This window comes from Diospyros lotus, chromosome 15 (assembly GCF_014633365.1).
Source record: "Diospyros lotus cultivar Yz01 chromosome 15, ASM1463336v1, whole genome shotgun sequence".
Taxonomy (NCBI): domain Eukaryota; kingdom Viridiplantae; phylum Streptophyta; class Magnoliopsida; order Ericales; family Ebenaceae; genus Diospyros; species Diospyros lotus.
The window spans coordinates 1612186-1618104 of NC_068352.1; the positions used below are offsets into that span (position 1 = coordinate 1612186).

General features: G+C 36.3%; 1 pseudogene; it reads right to left on the bottom strand.

The window, feature by feature from the left end:
* Nucleotides 1-1912: 1912 nt before the first annotated feature.
* On the bottom strand, nt 1913-4390 carry LOC127792261 (14-3-3 protein 7-like; annotated as a pseudogene).
* Between the last annotated feature and the right edge of the window lie 1529 nt (nt 4391-5919).

Sequence of the window (5919 nt, forward strand, 5' to 3'; positions counted from 1 at the left end):
CTTGAAAATTCCTCGGTATGTGTGTCCAGCTTCCTCGGTATGCGTGTCATATTCCCAAAACGCGTGCTTGAACCATTTTCTAGACCAAAATCTCTGGAATATTAATAAATATTCATTTCCTATTTTTTTGGATTTTTTCAAAAATTTTCTCTATTTCTTTTTCTTTTTCCTTTCGTTTTCTTTTTTTCCTCCCCTTCTTCTTCCTTTCCTACCTCCTGCAACTTACGCACATCTTCTTCTTCTCTTTCCTTTTTTCCTTTTCTCTTTTTTTTTTCTTTTTCTTTTCTTTATTTTCTTCTTTTCTCCTTCTCCTTCCTCTTTCTTCCCTCTTTCTTCCTTTCTTCCTCTCCTCTACTTCTATTCCGGTGCACGGACAGCCATGGCCACGCACACAGCCCGCCTCCGCTGACTGCTGTCGCCACTCTCTCTGGCCTCCATCGGTTGCCTTGACCTCGCCCGCCGCCACCATGCATGGCCGCCTCGCACGCACTCCGGCCGCCCTCATGCCTCGCCCTTCCAGCTCCGCAACGGTTGCCATGGCCGCACACTAGAGCTCGCGGCCAACCCGGCCGCCTTCGGCCTAGCCAGCAGCCGCACCGGCCTCCATCGCAGCTTCGCCGCCAGCCATCCTCGATCTGCCCAGCTCCCATCGCGGCTAGCCATGGCTGCTAGCTGCTTCCTCTGCTTCTTCCTCATTTTCTTCCATTCATCTCTATTTATAGGCCCATGCCACAACTTCACACTTGCCTCGCCATGCCTCAAGTCGTCCCTCAATGCGTGCAAAGCTTTTCAAACTTGCAGAGGCGTGGAGATTTGAAGTTTCAGGACATGGGAGAAAGTTACAGAAGGTATGGGATTTGAAGGTTGCAGGGCATGGGTAAATTTAGGGGTGTGAAAATTTTCGGGTTAACCGAACCGGCCGAACCGAACCAACCAAACCGACCAATTCGGTTCGGTTATTTTGCTTTGTTTGTTGTGGTTCGGTTTGAATGTTGGTTGATTAGCAGTTCGGTTAGCTCGGTCGAGTATCCGAATAAACCGAACTGACCGATATTTAAAACGATGTCGTTTTGTATTTCTCAAAACGACGTCGTTTTGCACTTAGAAGCCGTAAACCAACTCGCAACCCAACCCCAGTTCACTACAAGAAAACAGTCAATTAGAGACGGATTTAGAGACGGATTTACAGTTTGAGACGGATTTAGAGACGAATTTTGCTCCGTAGCTAAAACCTTCGTCGGTAAATTTGAGACGGCTTTTGAGACCGATCAGAGACGGATTTAGAGGCAGATTATTTCCGTCTCTATTTGAGACGGATTTAGAGACGGATTATTTCCGTCTCTGTTTGAGACGGATTTAGAGACAAACGTTAGAGACGGATTTAGAGACGGATTATTTCTGTCTCTATTTGAGACGGATTTAGAGACAAACGTTAGAGACGGATTTAGAGACTGTTTTTTTCCGTCTCTGTTTGAGACTGATTTAGAGACGGATTTTTCCGTCTCTATCAGAGACGAATTTAGAGACGAATTTTTCTATCTCATCAGAGACGGATTTAGAGACAGATTTGGAGAGGAATTCTTGAAGCAATTTGAGACGGATTTAGAGACGAATTTTTTCTGTCTCAAAATCCGTCTCTATTTTAAATTTAATTAAAAAAAATATCTTTATAAAATTTTATATATAAACCTGATATACACAGTATAAATAATGCAAAAACCTGATATAAACAGTATTAGATCCATACAATATTAAATTCATACAAGAAATCCGTACAATATTAAATTCATACAAGAAATCAGTACAATATTAAATTCATACAAGAAATCCATACAACATTAATAAAACACATCGTCCATGAACAATAAAAATAATACAATGTAATATCTATCCATGGCAATGGCGGATCCTCCTAATGATCCGAAGGATTTGAGGGCGGTAGTAATCTTTCTTCTATGTCTGACAAATGATGAGTCAATGGTTGTATAGCTGCGCTAACAGCTTGTTGAATTTGATCAGCAAGTGAGATAGACGACGACTGTGAAGGCGATGGCGATAGTGACAACATATGATAAGATCCGGGAATAACGTATGCTTCTGACCCCATTCCATATACACGACCTTTCTTTTTCTCGCCTGCAACCTCTAACCATAATGATGTCTCATCAAAAGCTGGCTGCGAGGGCTGTCTGGCAGCGTCACTATCTTCTGTTGGGCCAACTGCTGATGATTGTAATGATGCATCATGTTGGCGCATCTGGAAGTCAGCCTGCAAGTACATGGAATAAGTTATATTATCAAAACTGTCAGTTAAGAATAATAGAATATAAGACACAAGTATTGTTGTATATTTACATAAGTTTCATCAGATCTACTATCAACAAATCCTGATTTATCCTTCCTTTGGTGTGTCGCAATAAATAATTCGGCCTATGTAGGTGGGCGACCAAGTAACTTAGACTGCAAGGGACAAAATAGTCTACTGCTCCATGCACAATGTAGAACAAAACAGTGAAAATTTGAAAAAAAAAAAAAAGAAGCCAAAAGAAGAATGAAGGCAGAACAGAGAAGACAAAGACAAAACAAGAATGAAGAAGAAGAGCAATAGACAGAATGTTATAATTTTTAAAGCTAATAAATGTAAAGCTTTAATGGAAAATATAGAAATAGAGACAAGAAAAGAGAACAACCACTCGGGGGAATTCAAAATCTCATAATAAAAAACAGAAAAGTTAAGAGCCATGTCTGATTGGATGAGTGGGGGCCAGATATGTTGTAGCAATACTAGTGGCAGCCTGCAGCATAAAATATCAACAAATATTGCAAGTCTGGTAACCACAACCACAACAAAGAGAAGAAAGGTACACTGAACAAATTTTAGAACCTTGAAAGAAGTGACGCTCAAGACATAAAAGGCAATCCACTAAGGAAGTATAAATGTAAAACCTCATAAGCCTTGAGTGAATTATCTGCCACCTCCTTATGATCATTTCCAGTCTTAAACTCAGCTAAGTAACGAAAGTAATCTCCCTTCCTGGAATGCCATAAAGAATATATTGCAAATCACCACTTTAGAATTGAAATATATGTCACGAACTCATGCATGCTTAATCTATCAAACACTGTATATCCACCTCAAGCACTGTGGGATTTAGGAATACATGCTCGTGCAAAAAAGAAGCTTTTCCTCATCAGGCTATATATTTGAAATAATTTTTTGTGAAATCTTCAAAGTATGTTTAATGTAACCAAAAAATGCAAAACAACCAAGTTGCACCAAGAACATGAAATAGCTAAGTGAAGAAACAAGTGTTATTACAAGTTTCACACATACGTGTTGTATATAAAAAGGTCTATTAATAAACAAATAAAAATTTTAAATTCTATATTTTTGAATTTTGAATTAAAAAGTTCAAAGAAGGAAAGCCAAATAAATGTATATCTACATTGATTTACTTTTATAATTACTTTTCAACTTTCCTATTTCTTTTAAACATAAAATGTGATTCTAATTTGTTCAAATGATGGATATGCAAGATTCCACTATGGATACAAATGTTCACAGAGGTGTCCAAATTTGGGGGGCAAAATAAAAAATAATACAATGTTTGGATGAGTGTGATGCGAATTTTGGAAAATTATCAAAAATATGTGGCACATTCCTAAAGTGTTTGTGCTTCTGAATGGACATCAAAACTATGGTCCTACTTGCTACATTCACACAATATTAATACAATGTTTGGATGAGTGTACTGCGCATTTTGGAAAATTATAAAAAATATGTGGCTCATTCCCGAAGTGTTTGTGCTTCTCAATGGACATCACAATTGTGGTCCTAAAATTGCTACATTCACACAATATGCATATACCAATTATTCCAATTGTTGGGGATTAGTGAGCCCCTGAAAGATTCAATCAAAGAGGACCTAATCTCTTCTTAGTTGAGACTCTCAAAGTAAATTTCTCCAATAATCTCAACCATAACAAATATTATCCATCTGCCTCTAAAATCATGGAAAGCTCATAACATGAGAACTAGAATATATTTAACCCAAAAAAGATACAAAAAGAACTCACATCTTATAATAGAAAACTTTTGATTCTCTGGTTGAAGATGATGAGAGGAGATGGTCATCAATGACAGACAAGATGTCTTTGCACATCTTTGTGAGTTCTTCTTCAACCCTCTGTCAATATCCTTTATCCTCTTCACATTTTGTTCATGCCCCTTACCCCCTCCTTTTGCTCATCCTTTTGCTCAATCGAAGACAATATGCACTAGGAGGCCCTTCTCACCCCAGTAACATTCTTGTACCACATGGATACCAGACTCCTCTCCTCAGCAGTCTTCCACATCCGATTTAACAACTTTCTTCATTGCTTCAACCATCTCTGCAATAATCGTAGATTCAAAGGAAATATACAAGCATTGAACTCAACCAAATAAATCGAAGTTCAAGTCATTTCCACCAAATATTAGGCCCTGTTGAGTTTTAGAGAACATTTTTTAGTTTTCAACTCCAATTTTATAATTAAAAATATTCCAACATTTTATGTTTCAAAATGTCATAGTATTCATTTCTCAAAAAAATTTAGATAAATTACAAACATGTTCACAATGATAGATCATTCGCACAAATAACAATTGAAAATGCAAGATCAATTATATTTTTCGGTTGTCATCAAATACGATAATGATTACATTGAAATAAATTTTATTTTGTTACAGATATTAAATAGGAGAATAAATTTGATTTTGGTAGACAAGATCAATTATATTTTTAATGGTGATTTCATAATTTCTTAAACCATAATTAAATGAAAAACCAAATTCATAGCTAGCAAAGCAAGTGACCACTAGCAAGGACAATGATTCTGGAACACAAATTAATAGCTAGCAAGTGAAAAACTCCAAGCAATCCCAGAAAATTAAAAGGAAATGAAAAAAAACAATTATGCTTAACAAAGATGTTTTCGTGGCTAATCAACACACACACGCACGCGCACACACACACATATATATATAAAGAGAGAGAGAGAGATGGGAGGTATGTAGCTCTGGTTCTAGTTAATTTTCTTGTTCATTCTTTCTCTTCTCTTTGCTTGTGGATTAAATCTCTAGTTTGTTGTGGAGAATTTGAGTTGTAATTTGTCAGCTTGGTGTGGTCCAAAGGGACTTAGAAGTGGAGATATATACATATATATATATATATACAGAAAGAAAGAGAGAGAGAGATTATAGGAGGATGATATACATTGATTTGAGTTCTAGTACTGTAAATTTGCTGCTTTTATCCACATTAGAAAATGATACCCAGCAAAACAAAACAAAAGGGAAATAGTTATTTTTTTCTTTTTCTTTTTCTATTTTTTTTCTTTTTTCAATTATAAGTCTCTCTCCCTCTCTGCTAAGGCAGTAAACCAAATATTTATTGAAAACAGCTCCCATTAGTGCAGACTTTTGGGTAAAAGAGTGAGAATGTTCTTACTACCTGTGTGTTGGACTTGGAGGAATAGGAATCCAGTTAATGAATGCACTTCTAATCCCACTGTCAGTCAGTCTATTCTATTGTAGTTTTTAAGATATGAAAGGCAGTCAGTCTGTATATTCTATTGATATCAAATCAAATCTTATAAATGTTGGATATGTTTTAATTTTAATTATAAAAAAAAAATATTCTTCAATGGAAGTAGCTAGCATTAGTGCAATTCATGAAATGCAACATGAAGTGTGTGTGGAATTGAATTGATGGGTGCAATGCAAGTGAAAGCAGAATATTCTTGATAGATACCACAAAACTTAAAAAAGTAATTATGAACGACTATATATATATAAGGTGAAATAACTCCCTAAGTACTCTTAAAAAAATGATTTGGACTCTCTTAATTAATTATTATACAATTTCCTTAATCTATGAT